This window comes from Pinus tabuliformis, chromosome 6 (genome assembly GCF_031772625.1).
Source record: "Pinus tabuliformis cultivar Carrire ecotype Pingquan chromosome 6, CPIR1, whole genome shotgun sequence".
NCBI lineage: Eukaryota > Viridiplantae > Streptophyta > Pinopsida > Pinales > Pinaceae > Pinus > Pinus tabuliformis.
Genome location: NC_142292.1, coordinates 1,817,125,277 through 1,817,148,946, shown reverse-complemented (window position 1 = coordinate 1,817,148,946; position 23,670 = coordinate 1,817,125,277). Strand labels below are relative to the sequence as shown.

At 37.1% G+C, this 23,670-nt stretch overlaps 1 pseudogene; it reads right to left on the bottom strand.

Moving 5' to 3' along the window:
- LOC149266280 (iron-sulfur cluster assembly SufBD family protein ycf24-like) overlaps positions 1 to 23,412 on the bottom strand; it is a 119,486-nt pseudogene extending 96,074 nt beyond the window's left edge.
- Between the last annotated feature and the right edge of the window lie 258 nt (positions 23,413 to 23,670).

Here is a 23,670-nt window from a genome sequence, read left to right as displayed (position 1 = left end):
GGAAATTGAAAGCAATGTTAGGGAAGTTGATAGTATTGTTGCAACTAAAACAATGTAGCTCAAAAGGGTGTAGACTATTTGTTATCCAAATAACTAAAAAGTCTAAAGGTAATGACATCATTTTGAAGGAACAATTTATTCTGAAAGAATTCAAAGACGCATTCCCTAAGGAGATTCCAAGATTCTCATGATAAAGGGAAGTTGAATTTTCCATAGAATTGTTACCTGGAATAACAATAGCATCTAAGGAACCCTAATGAATGAGCACATTGGATTTGATAAGCTTAAGTTATAATTAAAAGAAATGTTATACAAGGGTCACATTACGAAGATTATGTTGCCTTAAGGAGTGCCAATTTTGTTTGTAAGAAAGAAGGATGGAATATTGAGGTTGTGCAAATAATATAGATAGCTCAATAAATCCATCACTAAGGATAGATATTTGTTTCCATACATTGATGATTTAGTCAATCAATTAATGGAAGAAATGATCTTTCTCAAAATTGACTTGAGATATGGGTATCATCGGGTATGCATAAAAGATGAAGATATTCATGAAGAAACATTTATAAACAATTATGGGTACTTTGAATTTGTGGTTGTGGGAGTGGAAATTGACCCAGAAAAGGTTATGGAAATTATGGAATTTCCAACTCTCAAAATATATTAGAAGTCAAATCATTTATGGGATTAATATGCTACTATAGGATATTCATTAGGAATTTCTCTACTATTGGTCACTCAATCACAACACTACAAAAAAATGAGTTAAGTTTATTTAGATAGTTGAATGTGTTGCAAGTTTTGAGTATCTAAAACACTTAGTAACATATGCATCAATTTTAAAGATAAAATACCTAGACAAAGACTTCATGGTGTGCATAGATGCTTACAACGAATGGCTTAGTGGAGTCCTCATGCAAGAGGGACAAGTAGTATGTTATGAGTCCAAGGAGTTGAACGGGCATGAACAAGCCTATGTCACTCATGATATAGAATTGGAAACAATAGTTTATGCACTGAATAATGTGGAGATGTTACCTTCTCTAGAGAAAATTTACATTGATGACTGATCATTTAGGGTTGAAGTACGTGTTTGACCAACCCAAATTGAATGCCACGTAGGTAAGGTGGTTGGAATTAGTTAATGAATTTTATTTTATAATCAAATACATGAAAGACAAGGAAAATAATGTACTTTATTCACTCAACGGAAGGCTAAACATGACTCATGTAGCAGCCGTGAGCTCTTGTGAATTTAATATTCAAAAAAAATTAAACAGGTTGAGTAGTAAGATGAAAATTATTAGCACATAAAATAATTCTTGCAACAAGATATTGAAGGCACATTGAGCAAGGATTACTCTTTTATAGATGATGGACTACTAATGTTCAAGGGAAGGTGGTATGTACCTTGTGGAGGTGACTTGAAGAAGCTCATTATGGATTAGCATCATAAGAGATCATATTTTGGTCATCTTGATTATAAAATAATGATAACAAAAACGAAGAATTCATATTATTGGTAAGGAATGAAAAAGGATGTGGTTGAGCATATTGCTAAATGCTTGGAATGCCAACAGGTAAAGGTGGAATGTAATCACCCAACAGGATTGCTACAAGGAATCTCCATTCCAGAATGGAAGTGGGAGGTCATTTCAATGGACTTCATTACTATATTGCCAAGGAAAGCTAGGAAACATGATGTCATATAGGTTCTAGTGAACAAGTTTAGCAAGACAACTCACTTTTTGTTTGTCAAGTTTACTCATAGAACAAGTGATATTACCTCACTTTTCATGAAAGAGATAGTGAAGTTGTAACAAGCCTCGTGAAAATTCCATGTAATGAAAGTTAATAAAGGAAAAATAATAACTATGGTTATGGGACACTTATTCCAAGATGAATGTTGGGTAAAACATCATAGTGTGGGTTTTCATTTGGCTTATTATGGCTAAGGAAATTGGAAAAGGAAAAGGAAAAGGCATTGGAAAGGCACGAGGGATTAAAATGATGGAAATTAGGAGAAAAGAAAGATGAAAGGTCATAGGTTGCATGTGAGGAGGAAAATGAAGGAAAATAATGGAAATTGAATAAAATAGAGGTCTTATTAATAAAAAGGCTTCTGATGATCAGTTTGTAACCTTTTGTGAGTTCATTTTTGGAGCGCTCTCTCAATTATCTATCTCTCTCACTCTTTGATTCTTAGAGTTTTCTTGGAGCACTTAAACTTTGGATCAAGGAAAGAAAAGAAGGAAAGAGGAAGCAAAGATCAAGAAAGGAAGAGCAGGATCAAGCAGCTACAGTGGGATTATTTGCAGGTATCGATTTGCCATGATGGTTATGCATGTGTGTTCTTAGTTCTCTTGTTGGCATTGGCATGGGTTTTTCTAGGTGTGATAGTGTTATTTGGCCTTGCCTTTCAATTTTTGGATAGCCATGGTGTGAGGGTTTCTCATGTTTTTGGTTGGGCTAGATTGTTAGATGGATTCAAAACTGAGTGAGGTGCTCTCTAAAAGAAATAACACATGGCCTAGTGACCCCTAAACCAGACCTTGGGTTGTGGAAAAGCTAGATTTTTTGTTACCTCAGTGGGCCTAGGAATCGTTGGCCGATGATTGGAAGGATATATGGTAAAGCCTAGAGGTGGGTGCTCTCCATTAGGCCTAGGAATTCTTGACCAGTGATTGGCAGGATAGATGGTAAAGCCTGGAGGGTGGATTCTTGGTTAGGGCCTATTGATCTGGTGCGTAATGAGGTAAGGCCTAGAGACTAGGCTGTAGGTAAAATCCTCATGGTGTAGGTGGAGAAATACAATGGCATCCATGCTTCTTTAGGGTCTAGTGATCAGGTGTGGATTGCAGTAAATCCTAGTTCTATTGATGATGGTGAGGTGGTGTAACCTCGGGAAGCCCTGGTTGAGTTTTGGTTATGAGTCCTAAATTCATGCTTCGAATATGACACAGGGTTGATTAGCTGGAAGAAAGATTTGGTTCAACCAATCTATGGTCGGGTGGTTCGTGGAAGTCCCAAACCTAGTTGGCTTTTGCACCCATTGATAAAAGTTATTTCTCCTTGGTATTTCATGTGTGAATGTACTAGTTTATATGTGGATTCTATGGTTGTCGTATCCTTATTATTTATGTTTTTTATATGTTGGTTATGAGTATGTTTTATGATAGTGATGACGTATGGCTCTCATCATGTTTTGATTTATAAATGAATTAACAATGAATAGATGACATAATAGATGATAATGCAGCTAATGTGATAAGGAACCAATGCTTTTTAGTGATTCTCATATAAGTATGAGACCCCTATGCTCAGATCTATTGTTATCACCTATAGAATGAATATTTGTGACATGTTTAACGAAATGATCTTCATGTCTAGTAGGGTTCCATTCAAGTATTTGTTTAATTATTTGAAATTGTATCATTGTTTCGATGTTACTTTTCATTTCTGGAGGTATCATGGAGTTCTAGGTAGTGGCCTGAGTCCTAGCCCTGAAAGAGTGGTACATAATCTAGGGTCACTACCTTTGAATTAGTTGAAAACGACCCTAGTCACTTGAATGCCCTGGTTGTGAGAGGGACTAGAGGGCACTAGTCGCATGCATGCCATGTCATGGGAGAGATTGAGGCTTCGGGTCAGTGAAATGTTAAGTTTCCTTAGGGGTTTGACACCTGGAAAGATTGGTTGGCTCGTTGAGGTTTTGCAACATGTGTGGAAGGTTAGATTGGTTATGTTGTGTTGGTTTCACTTCCTTAATTGTACATGAGGAGTTGATGCAGACCATAGTAGAGTCTTGTCACATGTTTACCCTAGTGGACCACTTAACTTGTGTAAATGTGGGAGGAGGGTGTTATAGAGTGGTATTAGAGCATGGTTCACCCCTTGGACTAGATGGGCAGTGTGTGGGTCATGCATTCATGTCAGTGGAAATTATGTGCTCTTTTTTCTTATGGTCTATGTACTTGTTGTGTATGCATGGTGTTGGTTGTGGTTGCATTGGTTCACCATGTGAAAGTGGATGGTGTGTTGTTGGATGTGTTTATCATGAGTAGAGGCCAATTATGTGCTGGTTATGCACGTTATTCTTTGTATGTATTGTGTATGCATGCATGTCATACATATGTTAATTATGCATGCATTGACATGGGTGTAGTTTTCATGCCTAGGGTCATGTTATGTGGTTGGTATGGTTAGGCATTGATGACTGTACTATGGTTAGGATGATATCTACATGTTGTTATGATTATGTTTATACATGTATTGTGCTAATATTGTTGACCTTACAAATGAGATATCCTCCCCGAGCTACACTGAGTTATGTTGATTATGTTTATATTTTGGTTTAGATTACATGGTATGTTTGGCCGACATCAAAGATGACTAGAAAGATGGTAGAATATAGTTCACGAGATTCTTCCTATGGGTCAGATGAGAAATGTGGTGTCGGGAACTCTTCTAACTTAGTAGATACATTGAGAAGATTGAAGGAAGAAATAATTGCAAAGAAGTTAATGATAGAATCATTTAGGCATAGGAGAAACATGCAAAATTTAATGCAGTAATTCTTTAGAGTTTGTCAAAATTGCAGAAATAGGGACCACTTCAAGTCAGCCATGGATAGGAGGATAGGAAGAATGGGGCATATGGAAATAGATCTCATGGTGGGAAAAGGTCATATAGATATGACACAGTTAGAGATGGAACGTTCTTGGAGACGCCAGATAGGAGACATGATGGACACAGGTACTATTCTAGTTTTGGTTTTGACAAGCACTATGTTCGTCATCGTTATCATCCTTACACGAGAAGTGACAGGGGATACTTTCCAAATGAGTTCAAGAAAGCTAATCCACCTACTTTTGAGGGACATTTAAATAAGTCGGAGGATGCAGAGGCTTGGTTTCCTAGGATGAAGAAGTTCTTTGAACTACATGATTATTGAGAAAACATGAAGGGCAGAATAATGGCATTCAGTCTTAATGGTAAAGCGAATATCTAGTGGGAAGATGTAAAGTGGGTTAGAGACATCAGGACAAATCAATTGAGTTGGCATGAATTCAAAAGACTTTTTGGGATGAAGTGCTTGTCACAAAGGCACTAGGACAGTAAGGCCACGAAATTTTATGAGCTAAAGATGAGATTGATAACAAATGAGGAGTACACGACTAAGTTCATAGAGCTATTGAGGTATGTATCGTGTCTTAAGGATGAGAAAACTAAGGTTCAAATATCATTTAGTGCATTTCTATTAGCTATTATAGATTGGATTGAGTATGATGAGCCTCGGTCACTTTAGGAAGTTATTTGGAAACTTAAGCATTACTATGAACAGTCAAAGCGTAACAATGAATCTCAGTAAGGATGGAAAGGGAAAGATAAATGTAAAGGTAAATGGCATCTAAAAAGAACAAGGCCTCAGAATGCAAAAGAAAAAGAAAATTTTGCACCATACAAGAAGTTCAACATAGCTAGAGAGGGACATGGGTCACATCAGCAGAATAGAGGTGATGGTACAGGACAATTGGAGTGTTGGATATGTGGTAAGGAACATATTAAGAGATATCTTCCATAGAATCATGGTGGTAAGCCTCATATTCACAATGCACAAGAGGCGCAAACATTTGGGGATGTTGTGAAGAGAATTCCACATATTTATGCACTACTAGATAACAAGCAGGAAGAGCAGCAGGCAACTGTTATACAAATGGAAAGTAAGATTTTCTGTGAAGTGGTTTCCATTTTTATTGACCCTAGTTCTAATTGTAGTTATGTTAGCCTTGACCTAGTGGATAAGTGTGGTTTGAATAAAGAAGTGCATGTAGAATCATGGCTAGTGTTGTTGGATACAGGTACAAAGCAGAGAGTGTACCATTGGGTAAGAGCTTGTGCATTCAAGTTGAATGGTATTCCTACATCAACATATTTGAATTTATTTTTGTTGGGATCATATAATATGATATTGGGTATGGACTAGATATATAGTCATATGACTAAAGTGGATTTTTATGACAAAGCTATTGAGTGCTTGGATGAAAATGGTGAATAGAGAGTCTTATAGGGTAAGAAGAAGGCAACATCAATTAGAATGGTTAAAACTATGTAGGTGAAGTGCAGTTGTAGTAAAGGGTGTGTTTTATTTATAGTTCATATTTCCAGTGACAAAGTTAAGGAAGTTGAGGATGTGGATGCCTTGAAAAGGTACCCAATTCTATAGCAATTTTGGGATGTGCTTCCAATATAGATTTCAAAGTTTTCACCTCACGGGGAAGTGGATTTTTTATTGAATCGGTGCTAGGGGTAGCACCAGCATCAAAGGCACCTTACAGGATGAGCACACCAAGTTAGTGGAATTGAAGTTGCAGTTGAAGGACATGCTTGAAAATGGATACATTAGGCCAAGTGTATCGCCTTGGGGCGCACCAGTATTGTTTGTTAAGAAGAAGGATGGTACTCTCAAGTTATGCATTGATTACAGTGAGTTGAACAAGTAACCATCAAGAACAAGTATGTGTTATCGAGGATTGATGACTTTTTCAATCAATTGAAGGGAGAATAATTATTCTTGAAGATTGACCTGAGATCTGAATATCATCAGGTACGCATTCAAGAAGAGGATTTTTACAAGACAACGTTTTGGACCAGGTACGGGAATTATGCATTTGTTGGAGTTCCATTTAGTTTGACTAATGCTCCAGTTACCTTTATGTGCTTGATGTATAGTTTGTTGCATCCTTATCTGGATAAGTTTGTTATTGTATTCATTGATGACATCTTGATATATTCTAAGAATGAGGAAGAACATCTTGAGCATTTAGCAACAATGTTGAGATTGTGGAGAGGACATCAGTTGTATGCTAAACTTAGCAAATGCAGTTTCTTTCACATAGAGGTACATTAATTAGGACATGTTATTTCCAAGGAAGACATAATAATGGATCCATAGAAGATAAGATCTATCATGGAGTGGGAAACTCCTAGGAATTTGGATGAGGTAAGATCATGTATGGGATTATTAGGTTACTGTAAGAAGTTCATCAGGAACTTCTCTTGCATTGCATATCCTATTACATTATTGCAAAGGAAAGATAAGAAGTTTGAATGGACAGAGGAGTCCACAACAAGTTTTGAGAAGTTGGAGCAGTTGTTCACAAATGCTATAGTGTTAAATATTATAGATCTAGACAAAGAATTTGTGGTCTTTATAGATTCTTGCAAGAGAGGATCTGGTGGAGTCCTTATGCAAGAAGGACATGTAGTGTGATATGAGTCACAAAAACTGGATGAGCATGAGAAAAATTATTCGACACGTGATCTTGAGCTGGTGATGAACATCCATGCATTAAAGATGTGGAGGCATTATCTTCTTGGCATGAGATACTTGTTTGATCAATCAAATTTTAACACTAGGAAAGCTAGGTGGTTGGCTACAATCAATGAGCTCGACTTTGAGATCAGTATATTAAAGGAAAAGAAAACATGGTTGCATGTGCTCTTAGGAGGAAAATATAGGTAAATCACATACTATCTATGAGTTCTTATGGGACAAATTTGCAGGATATGATATTACAGGCAAGTCAGCAAGATGACAGGTGCATAGAGTTTATGCACAAGTTATAATGGAGTATAGGTACATGTATAGATACATATATAGGTACAATTATAGGTACAGATACAGGTACATGTATAGGTACAAGTATATCCACAAGAATAGGTGAAAGTACCCGTATATAGGATGTATACTATCATCTCACGATAGATGGATTGGTCATATTTAGGGATAGGATATATGTGCAAGACAATAGTGAGGTCAAGAAACTTTTCTTGAGGAAATTTCATGCTAAGCCATATTCGGGTCACCCAAGATATCAGGAGATGTTGACAACAGGGAAGAAGTTTTATTATTAGTGAAATCTAAAGAAGGAAGTGGCAGAGATTGTGGCTAGACACTTGAACTATCATAAGGTAAAAGTAGAGTTTAGGCATCTAGGTGGACTACTACAACAAATTGCGATTCTAGAGTGGAAGTGGGAGGTCATTTCCATGGTTTTTATCACAGGTTTGCCGAGGACATCCAGACAAGATGATTCCATCATGGTTGTGGTGGACAGGTTGACAAAGGTAGTGCACTTCATTCCAGTGAAGTCTACTTATTCATCTAGTGATGTATCACATGTGTTGATTAGAGATGTGGTCAGATTGCATGGTGTTTCGAAGAACATTGTGTTAGACAGGGTGTTGGGTCTCATATTTTTCATATTTACCTTGCCTTATTTCTTAATTTTCATATTATTTTCCAAGTCTTCCTTTTGATTAGGCTATGCTAATTTGTGTAGTATAAGCTATAGTATTATTTTATATAAGTTTATTATCTCATTATTTTATGAATGGATTCGATCATTAAAGTGTTATTTTCTAACAAATAGATCCTCATTATTGGACAAGAATCTATTGATACATTGATACTTGATTTTTTTTCCTCAAATGGTTGTGAGATATTGCATAAGCCCTAAGATGTTACACTTTGTTTGGAGTGAATTAGTTAATGATGACCTCTCAACCTAGTCCTCTGGATGCATTAAGATCTTTGTAACTTAAACAAGCATCCTAGGAATCTTTAGATTCTCAGGATCACTCATTATTAAAAATAGATTCTTTGATATTTATATTTTACTGGTACAATATAAAAACTAGTGTTGAACCTCGAAAGATGTTGTTTAAGTTGTAATAGTATTTTTGACACAAGCTCGGACTTATGATTGCATTAATTGTAATTGGTTCTCTGCAATCGAATGGAAATGTTTATTACTCAAATCTAGTCTACTGTGTTGATTTCTTCATAAGGAAGTTCGATTCCGGATTTGGGCCTGATCCTGGAAACAATGTTGGCTTCTCTTGTATCATGAATTTGGTGGTTAATTATATTGTTCCAACTATTTCTATTTGTGTAGTTGTTCTTAATTTCGCGTTGTTGATTTATTACATTGCATGCTCTATTTTGAATCAGGGTTATTGAAATCACTATAGAATATATCTATTGTAGTGAATATGTTTAGAGTAGTGTTCTTTCTTTCTATTTCCTACAGATCATCATAGATTTCTATTATGTTTTTTGAATCACTTTCAACCGCGTGATTTTCTAGTATTGCCTTTCTATTCTGGAGTTGATGTTCCTTAAGAAACAACTAGTTGTTCAATATGTTTCTTTTGTTGTTTCCTTCAAAGGCTTGTAAAAATCTGCACATGCACTTAAGTAAAAATCTTATGCCAATTCCTTCACTCAGCTGCTAATTTTAGATTTTCTAGTGTGTATGACTAGAAAGAAGCCTAGGGCTAGGAACAAGATAGATATAGATTGGAAATCCACTCCAAAAATCACCAAAACCCAAGCTCAAGTTGGCCTTGGAAGAACTACTTTTATAGAAAAAATAATTCACGGATCAAAATCTCAAGCATTGGTAGGCCCCTGAGTAGTGTTTAGGAAGAATTATATTATTATTTCCCCTCAAGTAGTAGGGCCTTTTGCTACAACTAACACTGATATTCATGAAGAAAATATAGTATCTGAGTGGAGCTTCCAAGACATATATGTTAGGAATATCAGTCCTTCTAGTAAGAGTGAGGGGCATTCTTGAAATTTAAGGGAATCGGGAGGTGAGACAAGCCAACCATACCCACAACCTTATGAGCATGAATTCCTTCTAACACACATTGTGAGGTAAGAAATGAACGTTCTTGAGCTTAGTAGTGCTACGAGACCTGGTCAAGGTCTAGTTACCCATCAGTGTATTATTTTTCAGAAACTACTTGCTCGTTACAAGATCCCTGAAGATTACTGGAAGATATTTGGCCAAATGGAAAATAGAGTAACCAGAATGCAAAATTCAACAAAGGAATATCCTATTGTGGATCCACAGGCTAATGCACCAATGAAGGCTATCCTGTTGCCGAACCTTCTAAATTTTCATGGAATGGCTTTTGAAGATCCTGATGTATTCTTTTTTCAATTTGATGTATTATGCCGAGGATATGATTATACTACCAACCCCCAAAAATTAAAGTTGCTTCCTTCTACCTGAAAGGGAGCAGCAATACAATGGTTCATGGGATTGGGGGATGGTACAATAACTTCATGGGACAAAATGAAAGAAACTTTCCTTACTAAGTATCAGAATTATTACCGATATAGGGATCTGAGGGAAGGAATGTTTAAGATGATGTGAAAATAAGATGAAACTTTAGAAGAATATGTTGAAATATTTTAATATAATTTACAAACATCTCTATACACTACTTTACCAAAGGATTTGTTGAAAACTACTTTGATTAGGGGTATGAAAGATGAATGGATAGAAGTACTTAATTTAAAGGGGTAGGGAGACATTTCCAAGGAAAAATATAATGAGATTGTAAAACTGTGTATCAGGTGTTCAGGAGGGAGTACACGAACCAAGCCTGGGACTTGTGATCCTCTTAGTTGATTCAACAGAATTGTAGGGGGGGAGTTACATGGGCATAGATTGGTAATATTTTAGAAGATTTTAAAATTGATATTTTAAGTTCCCTGACAACACAATTGGATGTTTTATAGGTAAACCATAAACAGGTTGAAGCATAATAGAAATTGGCTATTTTCTTTCCTCGCTATCAGAACAAGCATAGCCACAAAGAATGTCTATTGGATACAATTGAGACATGCGTCATTTGCACCAAATATCGCTCAACTGATTGTTTTCCTTGATTTCCTAGATTTAAAGTTGTATTTAAGGAAGATGAAGAAGAACTTGAACCAACATATTTTGTGGCACAACGACAACAATGGAAGAATCACCCATCAGGTATGTTGCAGGACCCTTCTATTTTTTTTTCTGGAGAATTTTTTCATCGGAAATTTCCTGGGTTAAATTGGAAGGGCCAGCAACATTATTCTAATACCTAGTAGTTATAACCATACAATTTACCACCCTGTATAAATCAGTCATTACCTGGTCCCTCTTGGCTGAAACAAATATTCCACAACTTCATGGAAAAGTACACCAAATAATTTATGCCCTCCGCAATGCGAAAATCAACCTACTTAAGGGCTAATGTGGTCTCATAATTAGTGATGCCCAACTGGACTAATTAATCAACCAATGGGAGTGATGCCTCAGCCACAAAATCAACCACCAATACAACCTCCACTTCAATTACCTCCAAACGTTCCACCTCTTCCTCAACCTTAGTTACTTGCACAACCAAATCCAAATCTAAATAATAGACCTGTGCAATTTTTGAAAGTTCTGGAAACTTCAGATTCCCCTTCTTCTTTGGAATGTAGTGAACTATGCCTAAGATTTGCGAGAACCATTTTTTCAGAAGATCACTCAAGAAATCAATAATATCCAAAAAATGATAAACCCGCTAAGGGTCAGGCTTTGACAGAACATTCTCACCCTTCCGTAATCATTACTGCAGCAGAGTTGTCTAGAAAACCAACTGAAAAATAGGCATCTATTGAGATTACAGACACTTATCCTCCATTACCTAAGATATTGGCCATATAAAAACCAATGTACACCTTAAATTGTATCTCTTAGGGAAATTACAAAAAATATATATCAAAATTCCTCTCCTACAAGGTATTGGAGAAATATCGATTTATGGTAAAACCATTAAAGAATTGTGTTAAGAAGATGGGTAGGAAGCTAAAAGAATTTCCTAGAGTCCATGTTTTAGGGAAACTCTTTGATCTTATCCTGGAAAAAAAATACCTATTAAATATGATGACCCTAGAAACCTTGTTGTTACTCTCCAGATTTGGAGATGTAATTTCCCAAATACTTTGGTCAACTTGTGAGTGGCCATAAATATTATAACACATGAAACTTTTGGACTCCTTGGAATAAATATATTTAAACTAACTCTAACCATGATGGAACTAGCTAACAGATCCACAGTAAAACTAGAAGGCACCTTGGACGATATCATTGTTTCTGTAGATTCCTCGGAATACCCAGTGGATTTTCCCACTAGAAACCTTATGATAGCTGAATTGAATTATACTGTGACTGAAAAAGATTTTTTGGCCATTATTTATGACATAAATAAATTCTACCATTACATAACAAGATATCCAGTTTTTGTGTACTTTGATCATTCTACGATTAGTTATTTGGCTAACAAACATGTTACCAATGGTAGAATAACTAGCTGGTTATTGTCCCTGAAAGAGTTTGACAATAACATTAAGGGTTGGCCGGGAAAAGAAAATATTGTTGCATAATTTTTATCAAGAGTTCTAGTTGTAGTTGATTCTTCCCCAGTTGAAGACCAATTCACGAATGAACATTTGTTTGTTATAATTGTCAAAACACCCTAATATTATGACGTAGAAAATTATCAAGGAGTCAGAAGATTACCATCACATTTGTCATCTTGGGAAAAGAAGCTTATTATCCAGTGCAATGCATGCTTTTCATGGATGGATGGTTACCTTTTTCATAAAGGGGATCTTCAAATTCGAAGATGTGTTACAGAAGATGAAATTTATGATACCCTCAGGGCTTTTCATGATGAGCCTTGTGGGGGTCATTTTATTGATTAGAAAACCAGGCATAAGGTATTACATATGGACTATTTTGGCCGACAATATTTAAAGATGAAAAAAATATGTCCAGAGTTGCGATAGTTTGCAAAGGATGGGTTATCCCATTGAGTTTGACGAAATTCCCCTCCAGCCACAAATTGTATTAGAATCGTTCAAACGATGGGGAATGGACTTTGTATGCCCCTTTAATCCACGTTCAAATTAGGAAGCATACATTTTAATATGTACATATTATGTTACTAAATGGGTGGAAGTAGTAGCACTCCCAAGGGATATGGATGACAGAATCATCAATTTTTTGTTTGAACTATTCGTTTGATATGAGTTGCCTCATGAGCTTGTAATAGACAATGGATCATAGTTCACTACTCATAAAATTTCAACCGCGCTGGAAATTTATCATATTAAAAAAAAATCACTTCTCCTTACCATCTGCAAGTGAATGGGCAGTTAGAAAGAACTAATAAAGTCTTAGAGGCGATTTTAACTAAAACAGTGTCTATAAATCGCCAAGACTTAGCTTCCAAGCTTCTGGAAGCCTTATGGGCCTATCAGATAACTTAGCGCAATATTGCCGACTATTCACCTTATCAGTTCATTTTTTACTAAGGAGCCCATTTTTCTGATTGAATTCAAAGTTAAGACTCTCATAATCACCAAGGAAGTCAAATTGGATCTCATAGAAGCAAAGAAACAGTTATTATAATAGCTCAATGAATTGGATGAAATGCATCTTCTTGCTCTCTAGCGTACTACCATAATTCTGCAACAAAGAGCTAAATGGCATGATAGGCTTATTAAAAAGAAAATTCAAAAAGGAGATTAGGCACTGCTATATGATTTTAGATTCCAAGATTTTCTAGGTAAACTTCAAACATGATGGTTTGGCCCTTACGAACTTACTGAATTTTATGAAAATGGGATGATATTCCTTACTTCAATTGAAAATACTATAATTTCATTCCTTGCCAATGGCATTAGCTATATCTGTACCAACATCCACTAACTCGAGAATCGTTTCTACGTGAAATTCATAATGATGCAAATTTGCAAGTTGTAAGTGACTGGGGCAATTTCCCCGTGGGCACAACAGGTAAATTTTTCAGAGAAATCTTCTTTATTTTCTACATAATGTAAGTAATTTTCTTTATGATAGTAAAAAACAAATTCTTTAATAATTTTATCACAATTATTGTTTCCTTAGCCACAGTCATTGTTTCCTTAGTTACAGTTTTTGTTTCCCTAGTCACAGTCGTTGTTTCCTCGGTCACATTTGTTGTTTCCTTAGTCACAACCTTTGTTTCCTCAATTACAGTTGTTTTTTCCTTAGTCATAGTCATTGTTTCCTCAGTTACAGTTGTTGTTTCCTTAGCCACAGCCATTGTTTCTTCAGTTACAGTTGTCATTTCCTCAGTCGCAAACACTATTTTCTTTATCACATTTGTTGTTTCCTTAGTCACACTCGTTGTTTCCTTTATCACGCTTGTTGTTTCCTTTAATTATAGTTGTTTACTTTTAACATGCGATTATCATTTCCTAGCCTAGTTATATCTTTATTTCGTTAGGACAAGGAACATTTTCTTAACCTTCTCTTCATATTATGGTGGAAAGCTAACTTATTTTAGGGTTATCATTAGAGAATCTTTTATGAGATATCATTATCATGATTATGAAATTTCCATGATTCTTAATCCTTTTTAGTGTTGTAGAAAAATTACAAAAATTCTTATAATGCATTCCTCTCATCGCCACTTAAGGAATATATTTTCACTCTAATCTTTCAACAATAAATGATTGTAAGTTTTTGAGGACAAAATTAGCAAGTTAGAAAAGTATTACTATAATAATTTTTAACCATCCCTAACTCTTAAGGAGTTTACATGCCACCCCATTTACAAAGTAACCTATTAATAAAAACTATAATTTAACAGAGGATAGTAGGTCTCATCACAAGCCAACCTACCATGATCACAAGATCTAGTGGAGTGGCATTGCCATTTTTGATTACCAAACCAGGGTAATGGCCTTTGGCCTTTAAATTCAAAGGATAAGTGGTATCATCACGAGATAGCTTGTTCACCTCATTAGCTCTAGTGAATGACATTGTTGCTAACTAAATACCACACCAAAACAATGGCCTTCTATAAATGGTTGAAAAAACATAAATATGACAACAAATTTTGAAAAATTCCTTGGTAAATAGGACATTAGCATCTCAAGGGGTTAAAAATGCAACCCTATTGAGGTTATGGACACTTGTTGGCAGCAGAAGACATGCATGTGGTATTGAAGTAAAATTAAAAATTACAGTATAGCTTGGATTTTTTGTTCCTTCAGAATTAATAAAAGAATGATCATTAAATTTATTATGGCCATTCCTAAAACATTCCTAGAAAGCGTTGATTTCTGGTTGCCTATGAGTATTTCATTATGATTATACATACTAGAAATACATTTTTTTGGTAATTCAACATTCTAAATTATTCTCCCTTATTTTCTCTAATGATGTACTTGATAAAATTATTGTTTCCATCCACATAATTCCTTGTATAAATTTTGCATACCTTCATTTTATCTGCATCCTCCGTGGATCTTAATAAATTGTGTTATCATTATAGCACACAAGTTATAAAATTCTTAATGATTTCCTCATATGTCACAGATATACTTAAATTCCTATTTTTCCTTTTGACAGACACATTATTACATTGCATTAACACACCATTACCCTTAAAACATGCCAAACCTTCCATCGTATCAAAATTTGATTAACGACCACGGGTGATCTTTACTCTTATTTATGTGGGGTTGGGGGCAGGGAGGGGGAGGGGGGGGGGGGGGGGGGGGGGGGTGCCGCGAGTTTTCATTAACAGATGACAATTATTCACATTTCAAACACTGTTACATGTCATCGAACCTCTATACTTCGTAGATACTTACTATTATCATATATTGTCAATTATGTTATTTCTAGTTGCAAGACCGTGCTCCATTGATTAATTAATAAACAATGGGTGGGCATCCATTCCTATACCAAACTACCCAATTAAAAGTTTCAGAACAACTACGAAAAATCTTGATTCGAGATAGATGGTGAGCATACAGGCAAAAGTAAGTGAAAGTGTAACAGTAGAAGTAACAGGTTTTTCGATGGAGGAGCACAAGTGGTATGAGATACACACCTCTCTCCAGAACTCTTCCCTTCGGTTCTTGAATACTGACGAAGAATTGATCAGAAAAGAGAACAGGTATAACCCGAATTCATTACTTGGAACATGGAAGGAAGTAGCAAGTATGGTCTAGCAATACATCACATGTGATGGAAGTTACAATGTAGTAAGGATGCGTCATCTCAAACTCATGGCATCCCTAAGGAAAAAGGTAACCTTCGACCTTCCATACTCTCTTAATTCAGTATTGCATGAGACTGCCACTAGATTAAGGAGGTCCAACGACCAAGCTTCATTTGTAAGTTACAATGGACTCATTAAGCTATTAATCATAAGAATTATTACCCAAGTTCAACATACCTGGGAAGGATTCCTTGGAAACCCTGACGATGGTCAAGACATTCCCTTGGAAAATGAAATAGTTGTCAAAACATCTAGGGATATCCCAGTTAGTAACGAGCAACGAGAGAAGGGAAATGATGAAAATTTAAATGAAACTCTCGTGATAGAAAATATCCTACAAGGAACTGAACAAATTGTAAAATCTCAAAAACTTAGCAAAGTGGAGAAAATAATGGCATTAGTTCTAGCTTCACTACCTAATAGAAGAAGGAGGTCACCTAGACTTGTGAAGTAGGGTTAGAGTTCTCTTAGCTCTCTTGAGCAGCTAACAGAAGAAAAATTTACTCAATGAGAATAAGAATCAACTCAAAATGTATCAACTTCCGAACAGATGGAGTAGGAACAACAATAGCTGAAGCATTAGAAGGGCTAGAGATTTTACTGAATATTGTGAATTTCGGAGAAGTGACAACCACTTCAATAGAAGAAGTTGTATTTCATTCTAACATTCCTCTCAACCAGGGGGTATGGTGAAGTAAAATTATAAGTGTGGACATAAACAATTCCTCTAGCCCGATAATGGGTCTAGCCACAACCGATGCATTCTATGGAAGATTTCCTTAGGTTAGAACCAATTAAGATGGCCTACCTCTTAGTATGCTTATCCCATTTGATGATGACCTCACTTTCTTGCTCCAACTATCTCTCGTTTCCTTCTTCAAAGACCTGAAACAAGTGAACAACAGCAAACAACAAGCATGCTAATAGATAAATTATAATTCAACCTACTTAACAAGTCAAGAAGCATTAAGCCATAAACATGTATGATGACACATTGTGTAAGAAATCAATCGATAGTTGCATATATATTGAATCAAGAATAGATTACAACCATTGTCTTGATGTTGTCATTCTCCTTCGACAAAACCAAGTTCCCACACACTTCCGTTATTATTCCATGATGGCCTCAACAATGATAGTTTTAAGGCTCTTCCCTTTACACTAAACCAAATTCAAACTTCGCCCTCACACAACTAGAGAGCTACAACTATGAATAGATTGTTGTTTACTCCAAACTTAATTAGCACTAGCACACCAACATTAACACTAGCCTGTGCTTGGGAAAAATGGAGGTTTATATTTCATGAATGGATGGGAGATGGTTCCTCTTCTCATGGGAGAAGGTCTTATCTCTTGAGGTAGTTCCATCCTTATAGGGGAAAGGAGCCCAAATTGACATCCTTGACCCCATCCAGCCATACCATTTACCAGACTTCTGCTATGAATCTTCTAGAGCTGGAAGCTTCGACTCTTTATTTAAAAAACATTCCATAAGAGGATCAACGTGACTAGAACAAAGCTCAGTCACTTTGGTTGGTGCTAGGGATAGTATTAATCCCTACGTATTGGCATGAGGAGGAAAAGGTGCATTAGCGCTGTTCGTGTAAACTGGGAAAAACATAAGATTTTGGACAAATGGTGCAAAAGGGAATTGTTTTGCTCATGAAGAGGGACACAATGGGAGTTTCTTCATGAAGGGAGAGCATGTAGGGTTCATTATAATGGTCCACCAGGATCAAGGAATAGGAAGTATAGGGATAGTGACAAAATATTGTGTAACATATGCCCCCTAAAGCTTGAAGGTCGAACTAGAGTGAGGGATGAAATTCTTTATGAATCAGAGTGGGGAACCAGGATCTGTCATCAGAAAACCTGCAAGCAAGTACAGATACATATAACTGAAAAATCTATCAAATGTTACATGAATTGTGGTATGGACACAACCATCTTAAGAATGATCATGTAAATGGATCCATGCATGGCTACAACCATCCGTTAAAGAGGATCATAATGAAACCAATGTATGGTTGTAGCCATCAAATAATGAGAAGGATCACATATGATAACTCATGGTATGGTCGTAGCCATCCATCTGAAAGAGACATGTATATCAACATAATAATGTCACATTACTTTGCAACTTGGACTTCTGTAATCTGAGCCCGGGGTGTTGCGCTCCAACACTACCCGATCAAAGTACAAATTATAACATGTGAATAGATGTGTTGACATTGAACATACTATAAGGTCACTTGATTACCAATCAATGATGTAAACTGTTAACAAGCACAATAGAAACCCCCAATAATGACAATGGTCCTCGAGGTACTATTAGCACAATCCATAGAATGTGAATAGAGGACTTGAAGTCAAACACGCGTGAAATCACTCAATCGAAAGACAATGATGTGAACGTGTGGTCGAGTACGAAGAACTTGCCATTAGGGCATGCAATCTCTAAGGTACTGGAAGGGAGTCTCTCGGTCAATTTCTTGGATAATGAGTTGAAGTCGACAGGAAGAAACCATGTCAAAGGAGGGCCATAATGTATCCCACATTGTCAACACGAGACAAAGGGATGCAAAATGATTTTGGATGATACAGAGAATTAGAGGTAAGTGTAACTGTAGAAGGAAAACTCTTGAACATATTAGTGACACGACTGGAAGTTTGGTAGCTTTTGGATCCATAGGATTGGTGGTCATGATAACGTGGAAAAGATCAAATGGAAGCCAAAAATGAAGGACCCAACCCAGGGAGGTCAACAATAAAAAGGAGGATTTACCAACCCAACACGAAGCAGAAAGTGTCATGTTCAAGAGTGAGCTGCTGACACAACTGAATTGATTTCCAAATTTTCCCCCCACCTTTTCTGGAAGGTACCCCAATTATTTTTTATTCACAAGCTTGAAGGGAATAGCATATGCTTGCACTGTAAGTTCATCCTTCGGATGAATTTGACCTAGTACGTTTAACGAGCCCTAGGAAGGAGAAGCTCATGTTCATTAAAGTGACGAATCTAATGTCGTTTAAAATTTTAACGAGTCCGACAAAGGTGTAACTCGGTATCTTTTTCATGTTTACAGAGCTTGAAAAAAACATGGAAAAGAAAACTCCACAATGTCCCTTTTTGTACCTTTGTGTCTCTCAAGCCCAAAAAGGTAGAAAATGATGCTTGAGAGAACCACTTGACCATTTTAGTCAAGTAGTATGTTTTTCATAAATACTGCATCCCAACCCGAAAAGGGGTAAACTTATACTAGGCGCACGATGTTTCACATCCGTTAACGATTTCAAAATGACAAGGGCTCGACTATCTTTTAATTTTTAAAGGGTCGGAAAAGAGCTTAAAAGTAGACCCCCATTTTATTCTCTTTTACGAGTCAAAAGGGAAAAATGCTCGGTGATATTTTCATATGAGTTTTACAAGTCAAGGAAATATCTGAAACGTGACTCGGTATCGTCGTCGAACATCCATCACATGTCACTATGCAAAAAGGTAAAGTGCATTATCGAATTCTTGAGACAAAATAGGTCAAAACATTTACAAAACCTAATATCTCATGAAAAACTGAATAAAAGGGAGGAAAAGTAAATATTTTTACCATTTACTATTTTACCTTCATGTGAAATAATTTTCACCCACTTTTTCCCTAATTGTTCCAGAGTAGATTACGGGAGATCTGGGAGGTCATTCACCGAGCCACCAGTTACAATTAAGAGCCAAAGCCCTAAGCCCCACTTTCATACCATTTATACCTATTTTTATAAATTTTTTGGATTTCTAAGGGAGGTTTTGTCAAAAGCTTTTTGCCCTCAGTCGGCGTGAATTTCGGGAAGGGAATTGCTCCAGCAAAGGATGATTAAAATGGACTATCGTGTCATTGGTGAAAATGTTTTTAAAATAGGCGTGCTGGTGCCATGAATAGGGAAAAAATAAATTTCCCCTCAAAACCACCATTGGAATCCGAATTTTATGGGCCAAAAATGGTTATTGACTTAAATCTATGGTTTTTGCAGGAAAGAATCGTTGAAAATGGTAGACTGGAAAGAGTGTGAGCACAAAGATGTGGACACTCAGGCACTAAATGATACAAATTGCCTAAACTTTTTGAGGAACTATGGGCTCCTCAAGTTATTTCTCACATTAGGGATGTGGGCCCAATCTGAGTTGCTTCGGTACCTGATTAGTCTCTGAGACATAAATCAGGATATATTCATCATTGGTGACTAGGAGCTAGAGTTAGAAACTTCAGACGTATATTTCATCACAGGATTGTCCCGGAGAGGGGAAATAGTCAACTTATATGGGTCATGACTGATTGGGGCAATCATATCCATGTTTCTTATCGAACATTTCCCTAAAGCCCTAAAATCCAAGAGTGGAAAGATTGAGATTTCCACTGTGCGAGATCTGATGCTGAGAGTGCTACTGCTAACTATCAATAGAGTGGTAGGGTCCCAGACAGTGCATGAGACTAACAAGTCGAAATTCCTATATTCCATTGACTGCACAACACCGACGATCTTCAATTGGGTGGAAGCCATGAAGATCAACATAAAATGCAGCTGACAAAAGAGAAGGTGGGGAATCTGAAGCAATTTTTCTTCAGGTCCATACTAGTGATCTTTTACTTAGAAAGGGTACCACTGTTCTAGTACCAGTTGACTGAGGTAGATCCTCTGATGCCATGCAGCTCGCAAATGGCCTGCTAGAGTCGTTTGATGCCTAGGATCACTGGGGTCCAGCACATGTCTTACAGACCCGCTTTATTTTCATGGCATTGATTTCCATGGAGATCCGGACATGTCGCTGCCAGATGGAGAGGATTTTGATGACGAAGGTAAAAAATCAAATTTTTTATTTTGTGATTTTTTAGCTGTTTTTGATATATATGTGTTCATAACATTTTGTTTTGTCAATGCAGATGTTGGACCAGAGCATCCTACTAGGATGTCCCCAATAGCCAGGTGCGTCACCTGCCAGTTTGATGTTGTTGCTCCTTATCAAGAGGGGAGTGACAACGAGGAAGAGATCACGAGGAACCTTAAGGGGTTGACTCATGGTATCCCAAAATATACTCGGGTGGGAGACATTCCTTGCTAGTACCAGGGACACATGGTGGGAGTATTGGATCAGATCCACCGATTGCTGACTCGTGTTGCATGAGCCGTGTCATGCTACCATGATCACCATGCTAATTAGTTCCTAGGTCCAGCATTTTACATTTTTTAGGCTTGTGTGCCATGGATATATGAGGCCTACGAGCCACCGACGTTATTTTGGACACACATATTATTTTTGGGGGTTTTGATGTATCAAACATTATCACCATATATATATATATATGTTGTATTTTCTTGCTTACTATGGTACAAATGATTTGTTTTGGTTTTTCACCTATTTTGCAAATGTCTGTCCAACACATAACTTGCTAATGCATCTATCAATTTATTCAGCATCGAGGAATATGATGATATGTAATGTAATCAAAATGTCTTTCTAGTAGATGAATATGATATACATTCTCAATATCTAGGTGTTTTTGACAGAATATTGCCCATTGAGTTGGAGGACGACAAGCTGCGAATCCAGGTTGACAACAAACTCTCGAATGTCAAGAGCAATGGCTTCTGACAACAGTTCGATGATTGCACTTTATTCGACAATGTTGTTAGTTGTGTGACCTAAACAAATACCTTGAAGATCAATCAACTCACCATGAGGGTCATAAATAGCCCATGCTGTGGAGGATAGGTTTCAGGTACTTCGGCAAGCACCATCAGTGAAACCAATGTGGGGAGTCACAGACATCTGTAAAGCAGGGAAATCATAGTAAACAGGAATGTTGTTTGAAAAATAAAACTCCAACCCACTCTACACAAAAATGAATGACACACTAATGTACATAAGTAACCAGGCAAGATGACCTAAGCATAATACTTCTTGAGAGAGTCCATGCTACGACTCAGGTAATCAATCAACACAGATGAACACTAGAGTTTTACCGTTGACATGAAGAGTTAGCATTGACTTAGAAAAATAATAGAGTAGACCTCATATAAGGTGTTTCCCCCATGCCCCCTGGGCGAGGTAGGGTTACGAGTTAGATGGAAACCCCATTACAATAATGAGCAATTTGGAAAAACTCGGGTAGGGAGAAAAAACTTGAATCCGTGAAGGGATAAAGGTGCCCTTAGTTGAAAGATCTTGACAATGGCAGGAGAAAATGACATGTCAATAGGCAGCTGAGAAAAAAACTTCTTAAGACACATAGACATGACCGCTAAGCTAGGCAAGAACGAGGAACAAGGATGAGTATGCTTCCATGGTGTTTCCTCAAGAGACATTACTTCCATGATACTTTCGTCAGCAAGAAAAGTCTCAGCTAAGGGATCAAGAGATTCCAAAGCACCAAGCCATGGGGATTAAGAATACGAATCAAGAGAAGTCTTCGAAACACGAGAATTAGAGGATACGTAACTTGAGGCCAAAAAAATCTCCACGTAATTGATTTTGGCAGGACTAAGTGGCATAACCTCGCCCCAGGTATCAACAAGATCTGGTGAAGGCATGACCCAAGGATCAAATTTAATCGAGATCATGTTGACAGAGGAAACATGAGAAGGTGGGAGCAGAAAGATGCCCATCAAGGCAAAATCTTTAAAAAGACCTTCCCCCACACTCTCATAGGGAGCACCAGTGTGCTTGACATACGGAACATTGTCATCCGACGAGGAAAGGGAAAAGAAGGATAGTTGGTTGATAGTGAAAATCTTCCCTTGATGGGGAAAACGAATCATGCGGAAGAGGGAGGAAGCTATAGCATGCATGTCATGGGTCTAGCTCCGTCTAACTAGAAGATTATAATTGAGATTAGCGTCAACAATCTCTACCTCGACTTGTATTTTCTTGCCCTCCAAAGTAATTGAAAGGTTAGGTAAGACACCAAATGTTCGTGAATTGTACACATTGAAAGCTTCCAAAGTGTTCGGGGATTGGTTCAAAGTAGGAGAACCAATGGCCTTCCAGCATGCGATTGACATGATGTAGGTGGAAGCAACTTCATCAATGACAGTCCTATGGTTGGTCTTCTCATTAATTATTACCTGAATGAGAAAGGCAATCTGATGAGGTAGGCACAGAATAGGGTTCTATAGATCAAAACATATCAAATTGGAATTGGTAGGATCAATACCCCCAATAGCTGACAACAAAGATTTCCACTAAGACGGACAACTTTGGAGCACCTCGAGAGCCAACATAGCTGATGGTGCCTGAGCCAAATCCTCAACAATATTATAGTGTTGAGTGGCTCAAGCATTGGGATTTTATGAGGATTTCCTTAGCACACCTTCAGAGGGTGGCTGAATAGTGGAATCAGGGTCAGGGCGCTCGGTATGAGGAGCGCCAGAACTCAGGTCAGAAGAATAAGGGGTGGCCTCTTTCTCTTTCATGGCTATCGGAGCAGGATTTTGGTAATGTTTTGATCTAGTAGCCACATTAATAGGCATACTCAGCATGAACACTTGAGATCCTTAGGAAGCAAAGGATTGAGGTTGGTCTACTGTTTTGGTCTGCTAAGATGGAAACAGCTCTTTCACGACAATTTGGGTCCCTTTGAGCAAACGACTAACTTCAGATCATCGGGGATAATCCTTGGTATAGTGATCCTCCTCGCAAATGAGGCACGGATACTTAGGCTTCCGTTGTGA